General features: G+C 42.7%; 1 protein-coding gene across 4 annotated transcripts in view; it reads right to left on the reverse strand.

Annotated features, from left to right (window-relative positions):
* The window catches only part of CAMK1D (calcium/calmodulin dependent protein kinase ID), a 351,475-nt gene that overhangs the window by 151,813 nt on the left and 174,634 nt on the right, over nt 1-25,028 (reverse strand). The window lies entirely within an intron of this gene.

Consider the following 25,028-nt stretch of genomic DNA (forward strand, 5'->3'; position numbering starts at 1 on the left):
AACACACCTTTGATTCAAATAATTTCCCAGGAATTGCTCTTGCTATAGAGTAATTCCCTACTTAAGCACAAACCATGACCTATTTTGGGCGGCTACCTCATTTGTCACACAGCTTGTTACTGGCATCAATCCATTTCCTTGTCTTTAAAATCTTATTCATCCTCTCTAAGATCTCCCCTTAGTCTCCCTTATTCTAAGCTCCACAGGGTAAATCCAGGAAGACTTTCAGGCCCTTGAAGTCTTGAATCATTTTAATTGCCTTCCTCTGCATACAATCTTTTTCCTCTCAAATGCTGGCCTTAAACCCTGGTAACTGGTGAGGCATAAAATATTCAAATGAGATTTCACTAGTGGAGTACACTACACACAACTTCCACATGTTTAGAATTCCATGGTTGGAAAACCTAAGCTTGTATACGTGACCACTGCCAAACCCATAGTTCCTGAACAGTGTCCTCTCACATATTCTACTCACTGTGACTAGGTTATGAAACCTTGAAAGGTCATTGAGTCCAGCCCCCTGCCTTCACTAGCAGGACCAAGACTGAACTAACTGGCAGCCTTAACAAGCAGGACTTTGGCTTGAACAGGCATCAAGGTGGTACTTTTCTTCTACGCCCAGAGCATGATTCAAAGCCTATTTAAATCAATAGAAATATTCGCTTTGTCATCAGTGAGATTTGGATCGAGCCCCTAGAAAATAGGGCTGAGGTTCATTGGAAGGGGAATGTCTGACCACAGACAGAACAGCTATCCTGGTATGCCATACCACAAGAAAAGAAAGCATTCCTGGTTTACACTGAATGAAGATTTCACTGATAACTGGTACAGCATTCTTTTCCTAACCTCAGTGGATCTGACATGACTGTGATGTGTGCAGGGATATCCTGTTACATCTAAAACCATTTTGCAGGCAGTAAACTTACATAAAGGGATATTAGTCATCCCTGAAATATTCATTTCACACAGACACAGGGATTTTTCTAGTTGTCTCCTTGTATCTCTGGCATTAGTTTGAATATACACAAATGCAGAGTGAGTGCCACACACCATGATCAGAGGAGTTACACAAAAATGTCGAGAGCTGCTAGTCTAAACTGTACTAGGACTCAAGAGTTTTTAAAACTGTCGATCGCTCTATGTAGAAGATAAATTACCCTTAGCTCTTTTATGTAGCCCATTTCACACATAGCCCTCTAAGCAAGTGCAGAAGTCCCAGGAGCTCCCTTCTACGGGTGGGGAAACTGAGGCACAGCCGGGGGAAGTGACTGTGCCAAAGTTCACACAGCAGAACAGTAGCAGAGAGCTGGGAACATAACCCAGCTTTCCTGACTCCTGTGCTGCAGTCTTATTAACTGGATCTCCCTGCAAATTCTCTACATAGTTTAGGTAAGGTATCTATCAGTTTGGTATTTATGCATTCTACTCTTCACCTTCACGGCTCTTCACAATTCTGACCTTGCCTACTTCCCTCACAATCCTTCCACTAATGATGCCAGACCCAACTGCCTGCTTCTCCAGGTCCCACAAGCTCCTTCAAGCTTCCTTCCATGCAATCGCCCATGAAAAGCCCATGGTCTTCAAATCAGGACCACAGCGACACGTGCAAACCCTCTGAAGGAAATGAGGCTTGCATAGGTGTCACTGACTGGGGTATAGTGGATAATTCTGCTATGGGTTGAGTTAAACCTGGTTATTGTAGTCAGAGCCTTACAAAAAGAAGCCACTGTAATCAGGTGGCTGAAACAATAGCAATGCCACTCAAACAACATGGAAAAGCTGAGTAGAAGCTAAATTCTGTAGCTCAAGGAGTTTCAAATGTAGGGGCTGGGGCTTTGATTGATGGAACTAGGGTTTTTTTGGGTGGGGAGGAGGTGAGAGGGAGACAGGTATGTTCTGATGAGTTACAAGGTGTCCGTTTTTTCCTGAACCCCTCTCAGAGTAAGACCATGCGTTAAAACGGGACCATCTGCTGTGTGTCATGTAGGGTACCTGTTAGCCAAGGATCTGCTTTGCCCATGTTAAGGGAAACAGGAGAGGATTAGGGCAAGAACTTGGCATTCAGACCCCGAAGCCAAAGGAGGAGGCCTGGATGCAGCAGTGAGTCAGACGCAGAGCATCAGGCAACAACACAGTACTCAGCCAAAGTGGTGCCAGCCAGCTGCCTGTTGGGCTGGGCTGCCTCCATTGGCAGGAAGATCAAGGACTTAGGAGTGGGAGGAAAATAGGAGTCCACCCTAGGGGCTGGGAAGGAGAATCTGTCTGGGGGAGGAAGGAACAGCCTGAGAGTCTGTGAGTGGGAAAGGTTGGGCTGGGATGAAGAGAATGCCAGGGAGAGAGGGATTGAAGGAAAAGCTGATCTGACAATGTCCTGAAATTCTGATGGATCTGGGGCTTCAGTCCTAGGCTGTGCCTGAAGGGAAGAGGGAGATCAGTTTTTCTGCCAATGCAAACGGTGCTAAGATACTATATTTATGGTAGCCATATAAGCACCCAGAGGGCACTGATGTAATCAAGAGGAGAATTTGGCCCATCGTATGTACTGGGCTGTGTTCATAGTCACATCCAAATAGGAATATGCCTGGAAATGGTATTTTCCCCATACATAGTCAAATAACAAACACTGAGACCGATTCATATGGAAAACCAGTTCAAATTCAATATAAAACACTCCCTTCTGCCCCACTGATGAAGGCAGCAAGTTCCAAAGCAGGCTCAGCTTGCAGGCAAAGTTTTCACTCAACACAAAATGTGTGGGACAGCCTCAGTTATCACAGATCTGTCCCATCAGCCCCCAACCTGCAGAGCAACTAAAGCCTGTTTTGTTTACCTGAGACCTTGGCACATTGGTTGCTGGATTTCCCCATTGGGCTGGTTCCTGCAAGAGGAGCTGCAAATGTTCACAGGAAGCAGTAGGATTGTGCAGGGCGAGCTAGTAATTGCACTGGGTTTTGATTTCATATATGAATGCCAACAAAACCAGTGCCTCTGAGCCTCACTTACACCCTCCCCCAGTTTAGGACTAGCCAACTATGGGCTTACAGGGGGGTTTAAGCCTCATAGCCTTAGGCCTGAAAATAAGAATTCCACTGGGCCCTCAGGTATCCTAAAGGTGGCATCTCAGCCCTCCTGCGTCCTGGGGCTGACCTCGGCCTACCACGTTGTGCAACAGAGACTCCCTTGATTTTTTGCAGTCTACCTCAAATGCCTCCATGCACAACAACCCTCTGCATGACAGACCAGAGGGGGCAGCCACATGCCACAAACTCTGTTTCGCAAAGAGCTTGGGGAGCTGTATTTTCTGAGGAAGGCAGAGTATGAAATTAAAAGGCAATGTAGCTACCCATATTTCATAATCACTATCATCAGGGCTTTTCCTCGGTCGCCCATGTGAAGTGCTTTTGCCATGAGTCATGTATATAGTGTACTGTAGCAGGGTACGTAGGACACTTTCCAATAGGGGAATAATGGGAGGTGGCTCTCGGGCAAATGCCTATTCTGATGTTGTGCCAATTTTAAAACTAGTTATTTATTATGCATGACTGTACTCACCCCCATGGTTCCTCTAAACTCAGTGCAGACAGCACCACTATCCAGACCTATGGGCTGATCTATGAAGCCAGCATAACTCTATCAGTTTCAGCTAAATTACTGACTTACACCAGGGATTGTGAGAAGAGACTCAGGACCTGGGTCTTATGCTACTGAACATTAGGTATAAATGCTAGAGATGGGCAGATTTGTTTTGCTTAACTTAGAACTCGCACTAACATTGTGGGTTCAGACACGCTCTCTAACCCATTTGTTATGGATTTACTATGTTCTTAGGAGAGATTGTGGGGGGGGGAGAGAGCAGAGAGTGGAAAAGAAGAAACACTCAATGAAAAAAATCAAACACACTGAGCAGAATCAATTCATGGAGTAATTCAACGGGGCCAAATCCGGTAGCCTTACTCAGGCAAAACTTCCAGGAGTCTTACTTGGCCAGATTCCAGTTTCCGTTACACTGCCATAGAGACTGGAATAACTCCATCAAGTGAAAGCAAAACTTGACACAGTGAATGGTAATGACTGCTGCTTAACCGGGGTAATATTATTAGCATAAATTCTCCTTAATAATAGTGTATTTGGCTGGTGCTGAGGAGTTGTGGTATTTAACCAAGTGATGAATAGGTCTAAAATGTTATGCTCTAGAGCAGGGGTTCTCAAACTGGGGGTCATGACCCTTGGGGGTCGCAAGGTTATTACATGCGGGTCGCGAACTGTCAGCCTCAACCGCAAACCCTGCTTCACCTCCAGCATTTATAATAGTGTTAAATAAAATGTGTTTCTAATTTATAAGGAGGGGCTCGCATTCATAAGTCACCAATATAAAAGTTTGAGAACCACTGCTCTAGAAGTTTTACACAGAAGTTGACAAATAAAGATTTTTTTAAAAGAAAAATATGAAGTGTGGTAGGTATCATTTATATGTTTGTAGTTTTAGTAGAAAAAATCTGGTACCCAGGGGCGGCTCTAGGATTTGCGCCGCCCCAAGCAGGGCAGCACGCCGCGGGGGGCGCTCTGGCGGTCGCTGGTCCCGCGGCTCCAGTGGACCTCCTGCAGACGTGCCTGCGGAGGGTCCGCTGGTCCCGTGGCTCCGGTGGACCTCCCGCAGGCGTGCCTGCGGGAGGTCCACCGGAGCCGCCTGCCACCCTCCCGCGGGACACCGCCCCAAGCGCGCACTTGGCGCGCTGGGGTCTAGAGCCGGCCCTGCTGGTACCACAAACCCTCAACATTTATTTGGAGTGGCAGGGGAAGAGCAGGTGGCTGTGCTATATATATTGGTCCAAACCCAGAGCGAAACATGGTGGGAATTTGAAATCCAGATATGTATTTATCAGAATCTTTAATCGGTCTTTTAAGACTTTTTTTTAAATAGCCTCTTCTTTCAATTGGTCACGCTAGCCACTTAACTGGGATAATAGCCTTTCCAATTTAGAGGACTGTACCATTCAGTTACCCTTACCATGTCGGGAAACTGGGAGTAAAGTTTTCAAAAGCATCTAGTGAAAACAGGACTTTGGCTCTGAAGTTCCGTTGACTTTCAATGAGATTTGGGCTTACAGGGTTAGATCCACAAAGGGATTTAGGCACCTAATTGCCACTTTAGGAGCTTAAGTCCAAATATTTAGATCCTTGAACCCACATCATCCATCTCTCCAGTTGAAACTGTTCCACTTTGTATAAATAATTAAATAGACACTAGAGCAGGGACTCAAATTTGGCTCACCTACAGGCCAGCTGAGTGTCCTAACCACCACACTATACAGCTATTCTCACACTTTCTCGCTCAGTGAGTATTTAATTATTGACGGATAGTAGCATGGCTTCAACAGAAGAGAATGAGAGGCCATCCCATCATGTCTCAGAACCCACTGCTCATCTGAAAGATGGGAGATATGAGTTCAATTCCCTGTGCCAAATCCAGCAGGATGGGGGACTTGAACCTAGGACTCCTACATCCCGGTTGAGCGTGCTAACCACTGAGCGAAAGGTTATAAAGGAGTACAGCTACCACCACTTCTGTTTTTTGGGAGAAAGAGCACAGGTGCCTAACTCTATGGTTCATGGCTGTGGATCCGAAGTAGCGATAAGGACCTCCCTCTGACTAGTGTGACCATACTTCCCAAAGTAAAAACAGGCAACTGCACAGGGCTGGCCTGAGCCACCTGGCATCGCCGCTTGCCTGAGCCCCCCATGCAGAGCTGGCCCGAGCCACCTGGCGTCCCCACTCACCTGAGCCCCGTGCTGCCCCAGGTTGGAGCTGACTGCCCGAGCCCCACCACCCAGCACCTCCTGTCACCACTTGCCCACCTGAATGCTCTTCTGCACCCCCTCAGGAGAGCACACCCCACTTTTTTGGCAAAACTGGGCATTTGTTCCATTTGCTAAGAGCATATCCTGGCCAAAACGGGACGTATTGTCACCCTAACTCTGACCTGGATTTAGACCCCTAAATTCCTTTGGGGTGGGGTTTAAGGCACACCCCTCTCCTTGGCCTCTTCTATTGCCTAGCTTAGCTTAACGTGCTGGTTTTTGTGGACCCCATTCTTAGGTGCCTAACTCTCCCCATGCATTGTATAGGGAGCCTGCGTGCCTAAGTATGGATTCCACTGGATGGCAGGATGCTGAATATTTTTCATTGAAATGCTGAGATTTTGTGGATCTACCTCCTAAATGCCTCAGTCATTTTTGAAAGTGTTACTTCTCCTTAGCATGGAAGGTTAACAATTGTAAGAATTCCTTTAATAACGAATGCTAACAAATCAGACAGCATTATCCACAGTAATAACTGGTTGCAAGCAGATTATTGATGTTATAAACAGTAATTAATGGCATGGGACAACAAACCCTACATGCCAAATTAATGTAAGTTCTTACTGTAGGTACAGCAGAGTAGAAAACACTATTGAAATGACACAGAGATTCTTTTTTCATCATTCTAAATTATGTAACTGCCCATTCATTAGCTGTTTTTATGGCTTCATGAATCATAGGCAGGAGCAGGAATTCTATGAAAAACAATGGCCACATGTGTATTTCAGAGACTACAGGGGATAATGATGGTATGTTTGCCATTGTGAGTTCTGAGGTTTCGTTCACCAGAATCAGAAAAATAGCAAAGATGGAAAATTAATTGTTTCCTGGCAGTTAACAGTCTGATTTCCAACCAGTAAGAGATATACACTGCAGTGCTATAGTTTCTAATTCTTTATGCAGCCAAGTCACACATCCAAGTCACACACGGTGACTCATTTTTTCCAAAACGTTGTATCTAGTTAATTCAAGGTGTTTAGAATGAAAGGTAGCTATTAAGTGGTGTCTGTAATAAAGGGCACTAAATGCTGCATAAGGGCTGATGGGCATAGGGTATTTTGATAACATAACTCTTGCCTTTGATGTGCCAAAGGCTTGGTGGTACATCATAAATGAATCTTGTGCTTCTTACTTTAATCCATTTTCTTTCCACCTTATATCCATTAATAAAAATATGCTGGATTGACAATGCAGGGAGAGAACAAGACCCAACAAACATTCCCTCACCAAATGTACCTGAATTGTGAGTTAGAAGGAAAGTATCTTTGGAGAGGAAGGTGATTAAGCAGTTCAGCCTCTGTCAAGAGTAGGTGTCTGTGGAGGTGGTGGTGGTGATTTTGTGGTATTGACCCTTGTCCACTGCATGCTGGACTGGGACAACCAATTCATATAGGCAACAGAACAGTCATCAGAGGATAGCTGTTTTCCATCACTACCACAAGTTTGCATGGTGCTATTTAAAGTGCATGTCTAACCTCACAATTACAGATAATTATTTTCGCACACCATGATTTTTTAGAATGATACTTAAAACCTCTTGTACAGTAATTAATGTCATGATTAACACTGAGCAGTCTTTAAAGGTTTCCAGGTTCCTTTCTGAATGATCATCCAAAAGTTCTTAGGTCTTGTTATCTGCGGTCTGGAGATCTAGAGTTTGCAGAATGTTTGAACTTCATCAGAAATACAAGCAACAGCCTTTCCCACAAAATTTCCAGTTTGTCTCCCAGCCAAAACTTGGCACTGCAGAAATTCATAGCAATTGGATGTATTATTGTGAATCTTTCACATTGGTCTATGAAGACCTCTTGGGATTTAATTCCGAGCTACTTAGATACGATACTATAATCTACTGTAAGGCTTGACAAATCTTTTCCATTTAAGAATCGTGTCCTCCTTTTTTAAATTGCTTTAGCTGTCTAAGCTGTATTTCAGCTTATATATCATTGCATTATTCTGTTTCTGTCAACTTTAATAATTAAATAAGGTTTGATCAAAAAAACCTATTTCCTTCCAAATGAATTCTTTTCTTCATAAATGAGACCTATAAATGAAATTAAGACTCCAATCCTGAAAACAGTTAAGTGTTCTCAATGAATTGTAACATGCATAGAGTTACTTGGGTGAATAAGTATTTGCAGGCCTAAATATGAAGTTCCTAACTTCAAAGTTTTTTAGATCATGCAAAAAAAACAACTAAATAAATAAATAAAGCAAACATACGGAAAAAAGTATATTCCCCCCACTAGCATAATTCCAAAATGTGGCTGGAAATACTGTGCTCATATTTAAGAAAAAGTTCACCTCTGGATTAAGATCAAAAAGGAAATTTGCAAAGCAAATGGAATTTGTTAAGAAGATACATGCAGATTTTAAATGGGGCTGGAATTATCATGGAAACAAACCCAGTCTGCAATACAGCATAAACTGCTCACAATGTATTTGAAATGTTTAGGGAAAACACACAAACCCAAAGAGCCAGAATAGCCTCTACACTGCTATAAATCAGGAGTGTGACTCACTCAAGTCAATGGGCCAGATTCTCCACTGTCTGGCACCTGGTGTCCTCATTTACACTTGTGCAAAATGTTTGTGGATTCTGATTTGATAACATTTTACATTCATTTTGCACTGATCCAGATGACTACACAAGGTAGGAGGCAGTGGAGAATCAGACCCAAAGGGGTTACACTTGTGTAAAACGGGTGTAAGTGAAAGAAGAATCAGGCCCATGGTTTTGATAAAATACGTATTCCTAATCTGCCATGCAGTTAACGTTACACCAGTCATACATGTGCTTAATACAAACACCATTCAATTTGATCATTTTGATTAAAACTGAACCTGCTGAACTATGATTTACAGATTCCATATCCAGATATGGGAGGGTGGGGGCGGACGGGGACCTGTTGGTTCTGAGATGTCAGTTATCCTTTTGACACGTATCAATACACTTCTGAGCAGATAATGAGACTCTTCAGCTCTGACAGCCTTTAATCTCTCAACACAAGCAGTAAAAACACCTCTAAGTAGGTAAATCCTGCATTAGTCTAATTATTACTCAGTGCATTTTCTTTCGTTTGCCTTTTTGTTTTCACTTCTTATTTTCACCTCTGACTTTGGATTTCTCCTCCCCAGCAAGTTAACCAACCTTTCGTTAAAAGTCCATCTGTTTTAAGGCAGAAAGTTCTCTTCTGTCCCCTGACAGAAGCTCCATAATGCATGCTGGTAATCTCTAAAGCTGTTATTTGTTCCAGTTTTGCTATGTAATTATAGTGTGTCAGGTATTACGTGGAAAGATTGGTGCTTCCATTTGTGCAGTGTGTGAGCATTTGCTCAGGAGAACAAAAGGGGCCTGTGTGATGCTCCTTGAAAAATTCCAACTAAATTCCATCAAATGTTCCCACTAAATGGAACATACATAAAATCTGGTCTTCACCCCCTATGCTAGCTCCCTATAGAATTTCAAATCAAGTTCAAGGTCTGGGTCTTTCAAGGCACCCCATGGCCTGGCCTAGGGTATCAAAGGGTATTTCTACAAAGCAAACAAACCCACCAACCCCACAGCACCAAGTCTCAGAGCCCAGGGCAATTGACTCCGGCTCATGCTATGGGGCTAAAATTAGCCATGTAGACATTCAGACATAGGCTGGAGCCTGGGCTCTGAGACCCTTCCACCTCGCTGATTCCAAGAGCCCAGGCTCCAGCCCAAACCCAAACATCTAAGTTGCAATTAAACAGCCCGTTAGCCCAAGCCCTGCAAGCCTGAATCAGCTGGCACGGGCCAGCCATGGATTTTTAATTGCAGTGTAGACATACCCAAATAAAGCATCCTACCCTGCACTGAGTTTTTATACCCTGAAAAGGGAGGGGAGATAGCATCCATGTGAAGGTCACTAGGGACTTTGTTATTGCTAATCAAGTTTACTACAGTGAGGGGCAGCAATATTAAACACTGAGACAAACAAATAATATACACCAGCTTCAGGCAATTAATCCTCACAACACCCTTTGAAGGTGGCATTTATTGTCCAGCATTTTATCAATGGGGAAACTGAAGTAGGGGGTTATGTGCTATGCTCAAAGCCAAGAAGGGAGGGAGTGTCAGAGCTGGGGTTATGTACCTGATCCAATGCCCATTGAAGATGGTAGCCCATTTGCTTCAGTGGGATTTAGATCACGCCCTAGAACTCACAGAGAAGTTCCTGCCTTCCAGTTCTCAGTACGGTCATTAGTCCACAGATGACTCTAGGGAGCTGACCTATGGGCCTGTTTGGGGTTTCCACAGGCACTAGCCCCCACAACTCCAGTTGACCACAAAGGGAGCTGGGAGTGCTTAGCACCTAAGAAAATCAGGCCCAGGTTTTTATTTTCCAAGGTGATGGAAAGCCTCCAGCATGGCGTAATACATTCCCTTTGTAAAGAAGGCTCCTTGGGTACATAGCGGCAAGTCAGAAAAGGTCTCTTAGCTGAAAAAGAAAAGACAAGTTACAGTGCATCCCTTTCCTTAGAGCCCCAGAGTTCATGCGAGCCTGACAAAAGGGGTGGATACCTTACTGCTTTTTGTAATTGCATTCAGGGAATGTCACAGCTACCCACAAAGCTGGGTTTACGGAACCTACCAGCAGCACAGGGAAAGAAAAATATCACCTCTCACTGCTGTGTTTGATAGATAAAGGGACTGATTTTACACCAGGGTAATCAGGAATAATTCCACTGGATTCAAAGGAGTTAAATAGGCATAGAACTAATACAAGTGAGATCAGCATTAGAGCTTGATGTGTTCATGATCTGCAAACACACTGCTTAGGCAAAGTAAAGGGGAAATAAGCCATTTTTTCCTTATGGTGGCATTTTATTTTTGTTTCATTAAATTAATTAAAAAGTCTGTAGTACTCTCTTTGAAGGCCAATTTCAGAGATGTAAACTCACTCACCTTCAGAAGGAACAAATTCATTGGAAGAGCTGTGTTTTATACCCCGTCCCAAGAAGTCAAAGGGAGAGAAATTAATGAGAGAGAGAAAATGGTGGGGAGAGACTGAGACAGTGAGGAGAGAAGAGAAGAGAAGAGAAGAGAACAGTGAAAGTAAAAAACGGATAGGGGAGAAAATGTCAAATCAGCAAAGAAAAAACATTGTGATGTCCCTGCAGTGGATGAGGGAGCAGAGGAGGGACCCTCTCCCCAGACCAGAGTACTGTTTCTCTACAGGGAGGAATAACAGTTTTGGGGTTCAGTCATTAGACTGGGACTCAGGAGATCTATATTCTTTCCCCAGCTCTGCCCCCAGACTCTGTGCAACTGTGGCCAAGTTAAATTTCTCTATATAATGGGGATGATATTTCCTTTCCCCCCAACTCTGTCTGTTTTGTCTAATTAGACTGGGAGCTCTTCAGTACATGAACTGGCGCTTACTATGCATATGTACGGTGCCCGGCACTATAGGGCCTCTAGGCAGTATTGCAATACAAATATTAAAATGGCAGTCAATGGTAAAATCTCCTGTTGTTTCAATGCGACCAGAATTTGCCTCCGTAATTAAAAGGAGAACAAAATGTAAAGGTTTCTTTCCATAAGCACATTAATATGGTTTGTCATAGCTGCAGGGTAAGCTGAGCTTTAGATCCCTTTCAGTCCCTCTGGAATGCAAGCTTCAGGTGACAGGGATGGCTTCCTTCACCTCTCTCAGAGGGTGGAACCCTGTAGTGCAACCGCTCTTGGATTGGATCTCTGGGAAGCAGCCCTCCAGCCACAGTGTCACCATGACAGGCCCAACTTAGGTTGGCTCCTGGAAGCCCCTTTTCCTTTGGAGACCTATGACCCATGGCTGATTAATGTGACTCAAAACAGCATCTTAGCAACACATATTATTTATTTACCCAAAGACAAATAGCAGGCATGGAAAAGGGATAAAACAAAAAAAAAAGGACTATACAGCTCGGTCTTATCTATGTTTTATTTCTTCCTTGTACGTTTTGGAAAACCCCGTTTAACCCAGCTACCTGTATCTCTGGGCTGAGAGAAGCAGGCTGCACTGCTGCAGCATGCTCTCTGGGTGTCTCTCTGTCAGAGACATCTCTTCACGTGCTGCTGCCCACTCAACCCCCCTTCCTCCATAGGCCAGGATCTTTAAGGTTTTAGTAACCCCTTTTGTCCTATGTTTGGGCCTGGGCAGCATAAATAGGATGGCCAGGCCCAGGTATCGGGCTTTCGACCGGAAAGTCTGGTCTAAAAGGGGACCTGACACTGTCCGGTCAGATCTATTGATTGGACACCCAAAGTCCAGTTACTGTCAGAGGGGAGACAGGGAGGCGCAGTGTCATCACCCACCTCAGCCCTTACTCAGCCAGGGCCACCTCCTACTTGTGTCAGGCAGCTGCAGCTCCCAGCCCCGGCTCCACAGGCAAATCTCTCCCAACCCAGGCAGAGAAGGGAGGTGGGGAGAGGAGTAATGGGGGCAAGGCCTCAGGGAGGAGGTGGGGTAGGGGCTGGGCCTCATGAGGAAGATGAGGGGCAGGGGAGGTTCCAGCACTCCTGCTGGAGTCTCAGTTTTTTAAATATTACAAAGTTGGCAACCCGAAACATAAACCTTGCTAGTATAGCTGGAACCAGACATGTGGGTATTTCCCCCAATTAACAGCATCTCCATTGTTTCTTCAAGGAGCCTTGGTATTCTCTCTGACCTATCTTATCTTTGCCATTGTTTCACTTCCTGTGTATTTCCCTCTAACAGCCTTCTTTGATTTAACTCCTTGAGTCAGGCAGGATAATATTAAACAAGTAAACTGAAATGCACATGATATTCATCAAAATTATACAGATATTTGCCTCATTCTCCACAAAGCTCCTGACATATCTCAAGCAATCCCACTTAGAAAGGGGAATATACGTTTATTAAATACACAGTTTACCATCATGGAGCCAGCAGCTGCAATATCTCACTGTGTAACTTAAAGTTACCTTGGGCTGAAATATATTTAATTTTGATGAAACCAAGAGATATAGGGATGCAAAAACATCATCATTCCAGGAGGAAGAGTCAAAGAGAAATCCCCTGGCTGAATTTTGAGGAAAGGAAATTATTTAAACAAATACTTATTTTCTGGAATGTAAATGGATTTTTGGTGGTGAGCTGTATAGACTCACACATGTTTGGAGAGACTTTTTCCCCTCTTTGACACTTTCTCTTAGATATTGGTATTCGTTTCGGAGTCCTGCCTGAATACAGTATTATCTCAAGTGGTTGCTCCACAGACATAATGCATGACAACAGAGTTATGGTTGCAGTCAGCACTATGTGTGTAAAGATGTTTTGTTGAAAGGTTGAACAGTAATCAGATGAGATGGACTTTTGTGGTTTCTAAATCTTCTTTGTTCTCTCTCTATTACAAACTGTGGACTGCAGAACTCATGAGTATTGTGATGGTTTTTGATTAGTTGCTTTTTCCTGCATGTTATGCCCCTATTAAAGTGGTGAAAGCAGGTTTTAGAAAACACAAAAAGTGAAGTACTACATAAGAAATACAGAAGCTTTATCACAGATGCCATGGAAACAGGTCCCAAGCACAATAGCTGGAGAGCTGGATAAAGACGTCCACATTTAATTATGCAACTACTGTTTTTAAACCTATTTTTGTTTAAATCATTTTAGATTTTTTAAGAAAAGTTAGAACAAGGTATAAAAATATTTGGGGAAGTCTTGAGATTTTGCATCAATAATATGTTGTAGATTTAGAGGAAGATGCAGAAATATGAGGCAAAAGTCAACCTTTCTAATAGTCTATAACTAAAAACCAATTTGATAATTTCCTTTACTCTTTGCAGAAATATGCTCTTTTGACTTCCAGGTTACTTTCTGGGCCAAAATTACAGGATGTGTGTGTGTGTGTGTGTGTGTGTGTCAAAAGTACAACGTTATAATGGAAGCTGGTTCCAACCTACGCTACAGAAACACTTCTACTTTATAATATAGACACACGTACCTTATAGATACACATGTAACCCACTGGTGAGTGCCTGTCACAGGATCCCTCTCTGTGCTCAATCCACAGAGGATATGAGTCTGGTTATAGCCCCAAAAACAGAGCTCTTGCTCAAGTTGTAACAGCTCACACATTTAACTTGACAGTCACCATTTCAATCCCTAATGTGCTGGCTAAGACTGCAGCTTTCACACATGTACATGTTATTATAGGCATGGAAGATAAATCAGCGACAAATATAGAATCTACTAATGAGAAAAATGTGTCTTTATTTGCAGGGGTTTTTTGTTTTTTTAAACAGACACTGAATAAATAAAAGTGATCGCTAAGATAAAGATCCCACACTAGCAAATATCACACCCAAAGCCTTAATAGCTTAGGGCATGTAAAGAAACTTGATCAATATAAAAGACAAGACGCTACATCTTCAAGACAACATTTTTTTTCAGTTGAGTGCCAGTTTGACAAGTGTCACACCCTAGACAATTATTTGCTGTTGCACAGTTCCATGTGAGGTAATTAAAATAATAATTAGAGGGCATGTTTATTTACACGTATGTACACAATGGCATTCCTTAGGGGCTTGGTTACAATGTCACGTGAGCATGGAGCCACACCTGGCTACCTGAATAAAACATCAATGCAAAATAAACAAACCATGTACAGTCTAGTCCAGTATGCAACTTCACTGGGGTTCATGGCATTGTTTAGTACACAATAGATTCATTGAAAGAAGGAAAGATTTCAAAGAACTGGCAAGCATCGCCACCTCATCTTCATTGGAGGACATTTGTCCAGCTGTAGTGAAGCCTTGGGGTTGTGCTGGCCTCATGACTGGCCCTGGAAACTCAAATACAGCAATCACTAAAACTACCTTCTTTCAACTCTAGCTAGCATCCAGTCCTCTCTGGCCATCACCATCATTCTGGACTATTGTAAGGCACTCTACCTAGCTCTGGTCAAAGAGTTCACAAAGAAACTGAGGCTCATGCATAAACAAAGTTTGCTCCTACAGTGGGTCAAGACAATTATTGTATTCTATTATCCCAGCATGCTGCAACCTGCACTGGCTCCACACACATTACAGCATCCACTCCTAGTTTCTAATAGGAGGCCTGGTCGAAGACTGGGGCTCCTAGGCACTACCATCGCAATACAAATAATAAATGTGACTAGTAACAATACCTTTGCTATCTTCAGATCATGCTGCCAGACTCATTTCTTCAACAAAGTACTTCCCAAGGAACCAGAACAGAAGAAAACCCAGCAGTGTGCTCAAATATAGAGGACAGGGACAGTGACCTGCCTGTACTGCTCTGGTGCCTATGACACTGGTAAAGCACCAAAACACCAAAAACCTTGTGACTTTAAGTCCGGAGACATTAGTGTTGACATGCACACCATGAACTGACAATATTGAACTTCTTTAGCCTTTCCCAAGTCAGAAACACACATGCAAATTACAGAAATCAAACTGTCTGCTGTCCAGCAAAACAGGGCTCCTGAGTGTGTATATTGCAGACAGGCTGTTAACAGCTTCCTTTTAAGACAAGCCTATTTGGTAATACATTGTGCACCACTTCTTCTGTATGAGACAAATTTATACCCAAAAAAAGATTTTCTAAATGGATAAATTATTTTGGGCATCTCACTAAGAAACTAACATAGAAAAGGAACTGTTGCTTCAAGCAGCAGATTGTTCTGTCTGTCTGTATGCAACATGCAAAATTAAAATGGTTTACTCTGTGTCATCTGCTCACTTAGTGTATGAGCTCCTGAACTAGCCACTCCTTCACAACACAGATATGGATTCCTGTTGATTTATTGACTCAAACAGTAAACTATGATGGAGATCAAAGCCCCTTTTCCATAATGGGCTAGATTCGGATCTCAGTTACACTGGCATAGAACTGGAACAAATCCACGCATGTCAATGGATTTACATTGGTATAACTGAAATTAGAATTGGGCCCTGTGTTTCATTCTTAGTGATGAAGTTTGGAGATATTTTCCCAAGTCCAGCTATGGTCCAACCCAGGATTGACGTGGCTCATTATAAAGTTGAGGCCAGCTGTAAAATTCAGATCTATAGGCAAATCCAAACTTTGCCAACATTTGAGGGGGTTCAGAATTCTAGTTTAGATTCCCACCTGTTCATAGATTCCAAGGCCAGAAGGAACCATTGTGATCATCTAGTCTGACCTCCTGTATAACACAGATCATAGAACTTCCCCAAAGCACTCCTCTTTCAGGAGTGTTTTCTATTCTAAATTGGGGACCAACCAGCCTTGCAGGGATTGACATTTTGGGAACCTCTCATACCTTTTTTGAGTTCAAGTTTGTGAAACCTTTTTCTTGTGATTTAGACTCTTTTCTGACTGTCTGCAAGGGAGATTCAGTAATAAAACTATCAAAACACACCCATATGTTATACATAGGAAGTCACTGTCGACTAGCATATAGACCACTCATCGGGAAACACGGATTCTATTCCTGGCTCTCCCATTGGCCTGCTGTGTGACCTTGGGTAAGTCACTTCACTGGTCTGTGCCTCAGTTTCCCCAGCTGTGAAATGCAGATAATGACCCTGAACTTTTAATGAAAGTGCTTTGTGACCTATGGATGAAAAGAGCTCGGTATTATTATTTTATATATGAACTTATTTCCCTATCTAAAGGGGTGCCTGTGCTATATATATTAGGGAAAGGTGAAAGAAGCCCAGTGTCGAGGGCCCACACAAGGAGCATGTTTGCTATCTATTGCAGGCTAGAAGGCTCAAGTTCCATTGAGGGAGCTGTGCAGAAAAGCATGCATAACTCCTGACTACATTATATGTTTTGCTCTTTCATAAGCAGCATAATTCCCCAACATTATCAAAACTGAAAAGGATGAGGTGTGAAGAAAACTGTTTACTAACCTGCAAGACCAACTGTTTGTGAGGCTCAATTTTATTTTTAACACAAGGCAAAGCAGGGGGTTGCAAAGCAGCTCTTAATTAATTTTTGTTTTTATCCCACAATCCTTTGGCTCTAGATGATGGTGCCAAATGCCAGTTTTATATAGCTCAATAACGGTTACATTTCTGCATCAGAAAAAATATTTATTTGGGGCTTTGTAACCATTTGATGAGCTTTGCTGCACAGCCTTGTCCTGCTGCTAAGCAGGAGAATCTCAGACTAAAAAGCACATGTCAGGCTGCTGAGAGAAAGAGATGCAGAGAAGAGTTTAGTTTGCACACAGACCCAAACAAGCATTTTGGAGCTTCCCCCCACGGAAAAAAATTGGTAGGTGCTCAGCACCCACTGGCAGCTCCCCGTGGACTCCTCCATCCCCCGGCTCCTGCTCATCTCCGCCTCTGCCTGTCCTACTTCCACTGCAGCCTTTCCTGACAGTCCATGCTGTGTCTAATCAATATTATCCCAGTCTTAGCTACACCTTAGTGCATCCCATTGCCAACACTACCTGCTCCCATTGCAGCCTCCTCTCCTTATCCCTAGGGTCTCTAATCTACCCTTCTCTTTCTCCCCTGCTGCTTCCCCTCCTCAGTTTCCATACAAATACCCTGTACTTTGCTAGTACCAGAGGTTGAGCTCACAGAATTAAATCAGCTCCCAGCCAGTGAATCAGCATTTCAACTGAGTTAATCTAACCCTACTGCAAGAGTTTACTTTATAAACGAAGAGAAAATCCAGCCATGGATTATTACTAACTCAAGTTTTCTTTTCATGATCAAACTCCTGCAGCTATATTATTTTTCTCCCATGGATCTTCTATAAATCATGGCAGATCCATCCCTTAGCTTCATAGGATTCTGGAGAAGAGAGTATATAAGAGAGGAGGCCGTACATTGTTCCCTTAGCACCATGGGGTTTGTCTAAAGACTTAGGGAGTTCAGTCTGTCTAGTTTATCAAAAAGAAAATTGAGTGGTGGGTTGATTAAAGCATGCTCTTCAATCTAGCAGAGAATGGGATAACATGATCTGTTGGCTGGAAGCTGAAGCTACACAAATGCAAACTGGAAATAAAGTGGAAAATTTTTAACAGTGAGAGTAATTATCCATTGGAAAAAATTACCAAGAGTAGTGGTGGATTCTACAATGGCAATTTTTAAATCAAGGTCAGATGTATCAGAGATAAACTCTAGGAATTATTTTGGGGAAGTTCTCTGGCCTGTGTTATACAAGAAGTCAGACTAGGTGATCACACTGGTTCCTTTTGGCCTTGGAAATCTATGAGTCTATGAGAAAATGCCAGATATTAAGGAACTCTTTAATGTAGCAGAGAAAAACATAAAACATAAACAAGAAATAATGGTTGGAAGTTAAAGCCAGACAAATTCAAATTAGAAATAAGGCACTTTTTAAAAAAACATTGAATGGGATTAACAATTGAAACAATCTTCCAAGGGCAGTGGGCTTGTTACTGGGCTCATCTAGTTACTGGGCTCAATACAGGAGTAATTAGATGAAATAATGTGGCCTTTGTTACACCGGAGTTCAGACGAGATAATTTAATGGTCCCTTCTGGCCCTTAAACTCTATGAATCTAGGAATAAAGGCAGATTTCATTTTAGAGATATGTCTAAACCAAAAACCCTGTTCCAATACCCCTGTGGGGAAGTTCATGTCTTGATCTAAACTTTGCGGGTTTGGCCTATCTCTAGGTAAAATGAAGGTTTCATATATGAACACATTTGTTCAGATCCACAAGGGGACTGAGGTACCTAAACCCCAGTTTTAGGTACCACTGCAATCCACAAAACCCCCATGTGCCTGCCATCTCACCTTGTAGGCACCTACACTTACTTAGTGCCTAAATTTCCACTATAATGGTCCTGTAGGTGCCTATGTTTCTGCCTCTGGGTGTGCATACTGCTGCCTCACTCTATGTGGGCAGATGCCTATTTCTCACCTAAACCCAGTTACAAACCACAAACAGGGGGCAAATAGGTGGAGGAGGGATGTAGGAGATCCTGGTTCACTTCCTGCCTTTGCCTCATAAGAAGATATTTGAACAGAAGCTCCCTTGCCACTGGACTATAGAGTGATTCTCACTCTCTCTCTGCTCCAATTAATACTCAATTAAAGTGGAACAGCTTCAACAAGAGAGATTGAGCAAGACCCCCATCAGAATATCTCACAGTACAGTTTAAGGTACTCACCTGAAAGGCAGGACTGCTGTTTGAATCCATTCTCAGCAGGCCTGGGGGACTGAACCAGGGTCTCCTACCTGGTGGCTGACTACCCAAACTACTGGACTACAGCTGCTAATTTCCCAACATCTCTCCCTAGCTGTTTTCTGTGGAGTTCGACAGGCACCTAAGCTGCCTGACTCCAGAAGCAGGATTCCTGGCTGTGATTCACTACCAGAGATAGGCACCTAGCTGCAGCCCAGATGTAGGCACAACTCCCTGAGGGGCAGGGCTGAGGGGACATCCCTTTCCTCAACACCTCCCCTTGGCTAGTTTAGGCAGCTCCCTACCTAGCATGCTGGCTTTTGTGGATTGCATTCTTAGGTATCTATCTCTCCCCATTCATTGTATAGGGAGTCTAGATGCGTAACCCAGGTTTTGTGGATCCCAATGTTGTTCCAATGACTTCCTAGCTGCCTAGAAATTAGGCGTTGCAACATGTAATCCCTTTGTGGATCTTAGCCATGGCTCTTTAACAACAGAGTTTTAAAGGGGTTTCCTAAAGGACACAGGTGCAGAACAAGTCCTTGCACTCTGAATGGAGAGCCACGGTATGGAGAAGCCCAACCATTAATGGAGAATGGAGTTTTCTCTTCATGACAGGCACAGGAAAAACACCTCTGAGGATGAAAGAAAAGAGGCAGACTAAAGAGAAGGCAGGCAGACCTTATATCGAAGGCTTCCTGTTTGTATCTGGTACACAAGAGAGAAATCGTTCATCCATGTTAAAGTGACTCTGTCATGCTGTGAAGGTTAGCAAGGTACCGATGGCCACCTGCTGCTTCAGTGCTGCCTAGGAAAGCTAAAGCTGCCTGACAGGAGAACAAAATGTGCACTGCTCAAATGAGCCAATTTACCAACTGAAAAAACCCCTCTCTTTTCACCCTTCATGCCCCACTGCGTAAATTATTCCTCCAGTCACAAGCAAATGGATTGAAAAAAAGCCACATCCGGTGCTAAGGAGACTACCAAATGCAAGTAAAGCACCTAGCATACTTTGAGTGCTATAAAATATTCATCGTTCCAGCCTGAAATCCTATTTCCTTCAAAAGAACTGAAAATCCCAGAAACCCACGCTGAGAAGAATCCTGTGTTAGCCTGGTAGTGGTCTAGTGATTGGGCTCACTACTGACATGTAGGATTGAATGAGATTTGGATGCTGGCCCATGACTGCTAGGGGCTGGAGGAGATACTACATTATTAGCCCATAAGTGGAGGGAACAGTTGGCATCATTCACCATTGGCTCATGATGGTTAATTAAGACATGGTGATGATGAGCTCTGAAGGGAGTCCCATCTAGTCCTCTACAACTGGAAGGAGCACCTAAGTGAGTTAGGCACCTCATTCCCATTGAGTTCAGGGACTTCAGTGAGAGTTAGATATTTAACCTGCTTAGGCACCTTTGAAAATCCCACTAGGCATCTATCTGCCTCTTTAAGTGTCTAAATGCTTTCCAAAATCTGGCCCTTAGGGTCCCATCCTGCACTCATTGACTTTAAAGTCTGCAGGATCAGATCCTTAACCCTCACAAAATTCCCATGTATGTGGAATGGTGTAGAGATGAACCATTCATATTCACTTGAACCTAACACTTTTTTTTTGAGTACTTACCCCCACAAATCATCTTGCTCAGACTGCGTAGCCCAGCTGTGTTAGGAACATGTACAGGCAATGAGAAAAAAGATTGTTCCCAGCCTGAACAATCATTCAGCCAGCTGTAAGTCATAGGAGACAACACTAAAGAACTGCCAGAAACACTGACAGCAGTTTTCCGCTCCAAAAGACATTCAGAATGATCCCAAATATATTTGGCTCTATTATGAAAATGGCTCCCAAGTTAGAGCTGAAAGAAAACAATGTCACCATAAGCAAGCAAATTAGAAGTACATGCTTCTAAGCAAGCGGGACTGGGGGGAGCTTAAACAAATTCAGCTATTGAGTTTCATGGACTCAGTGTGACAGAAGGAGGAGATTTCAATCCATCATTCCAGTCCTCTCAGGACTGAGCTTGGTGGGGAATTGCTGTCATAATGTCCACATGCAGAGAAGAAGGGACCCAGTCCAGATGGGAAGACATGGAAGGAAAAGTGCTGCCTCCAGGACATGCATTAGTTGGTCCTTCACAGAAGTTCTCCCTGGATGTTCCACAAGGTTCCAGCTCTGGCTAGAAGGAGAGATGGCGGAGGGGGCCTGGCAGCTGTCTGCTGGAGTCTCTTAAGTTCCTGTGGAGCAAAGCAGCATAAGCTGGTGCGGAGTGAGGGCCTGATTCTGGTCTCAGTTATGCCAGGGTAAATCAGGAGTAATGCCATGGTAATCAGTGGACCTGTGCCAGTGTGAAATTGGTGTGGGAGAAGAACCCATCTCAGAGACTGCAGAGAATAATCCTCAAGGGAGCAAATGGGGCCCAATACTAGCCCATGGTACTATCCTTCCTTTTGTATTTTTGCTCAGGCCCAATCATTCTGCTCTCAATTACACGGTTGCAAATCTAGACTAACTCCAGTGGAGTTACTCTGGTTTGGCACCAGTATAAATGACAACGGAATCTCGTCTTCCACCCTACTAAGTGTGCATAGGCACTCTATTAGTCATTAAAAATGTATGGGCAGAATACAAGAACATTCTTGCTCAGCATCATATTTTCCTTCTCACTTTAATATTGAAGAATCAAAGCACAGTGTAAAATCTGATCTCCATGAAATTATGCAGGCACGTATGTCTTAATGTGAAGCAGTGAAGAGGTTTAGGGTGAACTCTGTAGCCCCTAGAGTCAATTTTAATTTTTTTCTCCTATTTGGTATGAGCTGAAGCTTGGATTTTTATAAGAGCCTATTGTTCCATTACATTTGAATTTTTCCATTGACTTCAATGAAAGCAAGGTCAAGCCCTGGGTTTCTATTGCAGCCAATGAAAAAGGGAGAGCTTATTTATCCTGGGTAAATCCTCATATTTTGTAACCAGCGATGTGTGTGTTGCAACAGGGCAGGGACGATACCTTTAGTGTTCTGGACCTTGCTGAGCACATGAGCAGCACAAAAATGTTTTCAGATACTCCCCTCACACACACACACACACACACACACACACACACACACAAAACAAAAGGATGAAAACCAAACTTTTACAAAAAATTTCATCAACTTCCCCCAATTCTAAAAAAATGTCAAGTTAGCCCCCTTGCACAACTGTACTTTATCCATCCTAACAAAGTTGGGGAAGACTAGAATAGGGAGGTGGTGTTGCCTAGCAGATAGAGCACTGGCCTGGGACTCTGAAGGCCTGGGTTCTTTTCCCCACTCTGCTACAGGCCTGCTGCATGATCTGGGGCAAGTGACTCCCCCTCTCTGTGCTTTAGTTTCCCCATCTGTAAAATGGGGACAATGACACTGACCTCCATTTGTAAAGCACTCTGAGATCTACTGATAAAAGCCTTATGTAAGAGCCAGATACAATTATTAATATAGTTTTGTGTATCATATCACATACATATGTTTGTGGTGATTCATAGGCAATACTTATAAAAACTAAAAATAACCCTTTCCACTTATTTTTCCATCTGGAAAAACACTACATCCCTTCCATCTAAGGAAAGACTAAAAAGATTAGGGCTGTTCAGCTTAGAAAAGAGACAACTAAGGGATGATATGATAGAGGTCTATGAAACCATGAAGTGTGTGGGAAAAGTGAATAGAGAAGTGTTATTTACCTTTTCCCACAATATAAAAAACAGGGGTCACCTGATGAAATTAATAGGCAGCAGGTTTAACACAAACAAGAGGAAGTACTTTTTCACACAATGCACAATTAACCTGTGGAACTCATTGCCATGGCATGTTGTGATTGCCAAAAGTATAAGTGGCTTTAAAAAAGAACTAGATAAGTCCATGGAGGATAGGTCCATCAATGATTATTAGCCAAGATGGTCAGGGATGAAACCCCATGCTTGAGATGACCCTAAATATCTGACTGTTAGAAGGTGGGAGTGGAGGGAAAGGATTGATCACTTCAACTGTCCTGTTCAATACACACATCTAAAGCTCTGGTACAGGTCACAGTCATAGACAGGATACTGGGTTAGATTGACCATTGGTCTGATCGAGTATGGCTGTTCTTATGTTCTTTTAGGAAAATGCTTTGAATAGCAGTTATTTTCCATTATAATTACAGTTATGGGTTCCCAACAGATTTCGGAGTAATCAGCTTGTTTTGCTTCTGAAGTGCTAAATAATGGCAAAATCTAGGAATATTTACTATGCCAAATAGAGCTACCACATGCAGACTCTTCTGTTTGGTATATGGTAAAAAGTAATTAAAAGAAAGTTGAAACAACAAGTACATTCCACGCTGATGTGCATTTTTCAAACAATTATGCCTCAGCATGTGTTACACATCACTGTCAGTGCCTAATCCACAGCATCTGTGAGGCTATTATAGCTCCCAACTACAGAGCTTGCTCTTTAGATGAAGCTGTAGATATTCATGATTTTAGTTCTAGAGGTCCCTAGTTTAATCCCTGGTATGTCAATCAAGGTGGAGGCCAAGACAGGGGATGCAGATTTGCAGCTTATCCAGAACACACTCAAAGAAACTTAAAATGAATTTTGGATCACGCTCTTCCTCCACTTTTGGAAATAGAACAGATAAAATGTACATGATTTTTTACTAAGCTCTTGATTGTACAGGCAGGAGTCTCCATGAATGTGTATAAACACACTCTGAACACCTGACTGCTGTGCATAATCCATCTGTTCTAGACTTAGCATTGCAGCTATCAAGTAAACATTTAAGATTACTTGTTAACATTTCCTTTTCAACGTTTTCATTACAGTCATTTGACATTGTACTTTCAGAGAAGAAATTTTAGTTAAATATAAAAAATAATTTTTTTTAAAAAGCAACTCATCACCCATAAATAAGGTTGTGTTGACTTATTATATCTGCTCTTCTGGGGGAAAAAATTGCACAAGTGAGTTAAAGGAGGCAATAGTGTCTGTTTAATGTTACTCTCCGTAATTTTAATTTGATAAAACGTCTGGCAAAGTAAAAGCTTCTTGCCACATTTCCTTTGGGAAATTATTCCATAGGTCATGTAATCACATAAACTGTCAGTATTGAAAACAAAACTAACCCACAGCGCTCTGTATCTCTTATAAAGATTTAAAACCTGAGTGACGATATCTCTGCTAACCACATACAGAAATAACTAAGTGCGGATGCAACTCAGAGGAAATGTTAGTCTTTATTTTGCCGAAGGTCTTGTCTACATAACGTTCGAGCACTGACTTAACTAAAAGGGTTTAGAATCCAACTTACAGTAGAACCTCAAGAGTTAGAAACAACAGAGTTATGAAATGACTAGTCAACCACACACCTCATTTGGAACCAGAGTACACAATCAGGCAGCAGCAGAGACAAAAAAAAAAGCAAATACAGAACAGTGCTGTGTTAAACATAAACTACTAAAAAAAAAAAGGAAAGCAGCATTTTTCTTCTGCATAGTAAAGTTTCAAAGCTGTTGTGATGATGCGGTTCTGGTGGGACCCAACTGAGAGTGCCAATTCAGGACCAATTGCTTAAACAGGGCAGTTACAGCCCTAGGCTGGGGTTTTTCCACCTTTAAGGCAAACCAAACCAACCAGACAAGAAGGACTTCGACTTTACCCCACTGGCTAACCACAAGTCACACAAGCAATTTCCTTAGACACTCCAGTCTCCCAGTATCACCACCAGTGCCACTCGTCCTGGGGATGAATGGTTATGAAAACCAACACCCCAATAAAAGAAAAAGGTTCTCACGATCCCAAAGGACCAAGCCCCAGACCCAGGTCAATATACATATCAGATCTTACCCACAAATCACGCTGTTGCCAATCCTTTAGAATCTAAAATCTAAAGGTTTATTCATAAAGGGAAAAGATAGAGATGAGAGCTAGAATTGGTTAAAAAAGAATCAATTACATACAGTAATGGCAAAGTTCTTAGTTCAGGCTTGTAGCA

The sequence above is a fragment of the Mauremys reevesii genome, linkage group 1 (assembly GCF_016161935.1).
Source record: "Mauremys reevesii isolate NIE-2019 linkage group 1, ASM1616193v1, whole genome shotgun sequence".
Lineage (NCBI taxonomy): Eukaryota > Metazoa > Chordata > Testudines > Geoemydidae > Mauremys > Mauremys reevesii.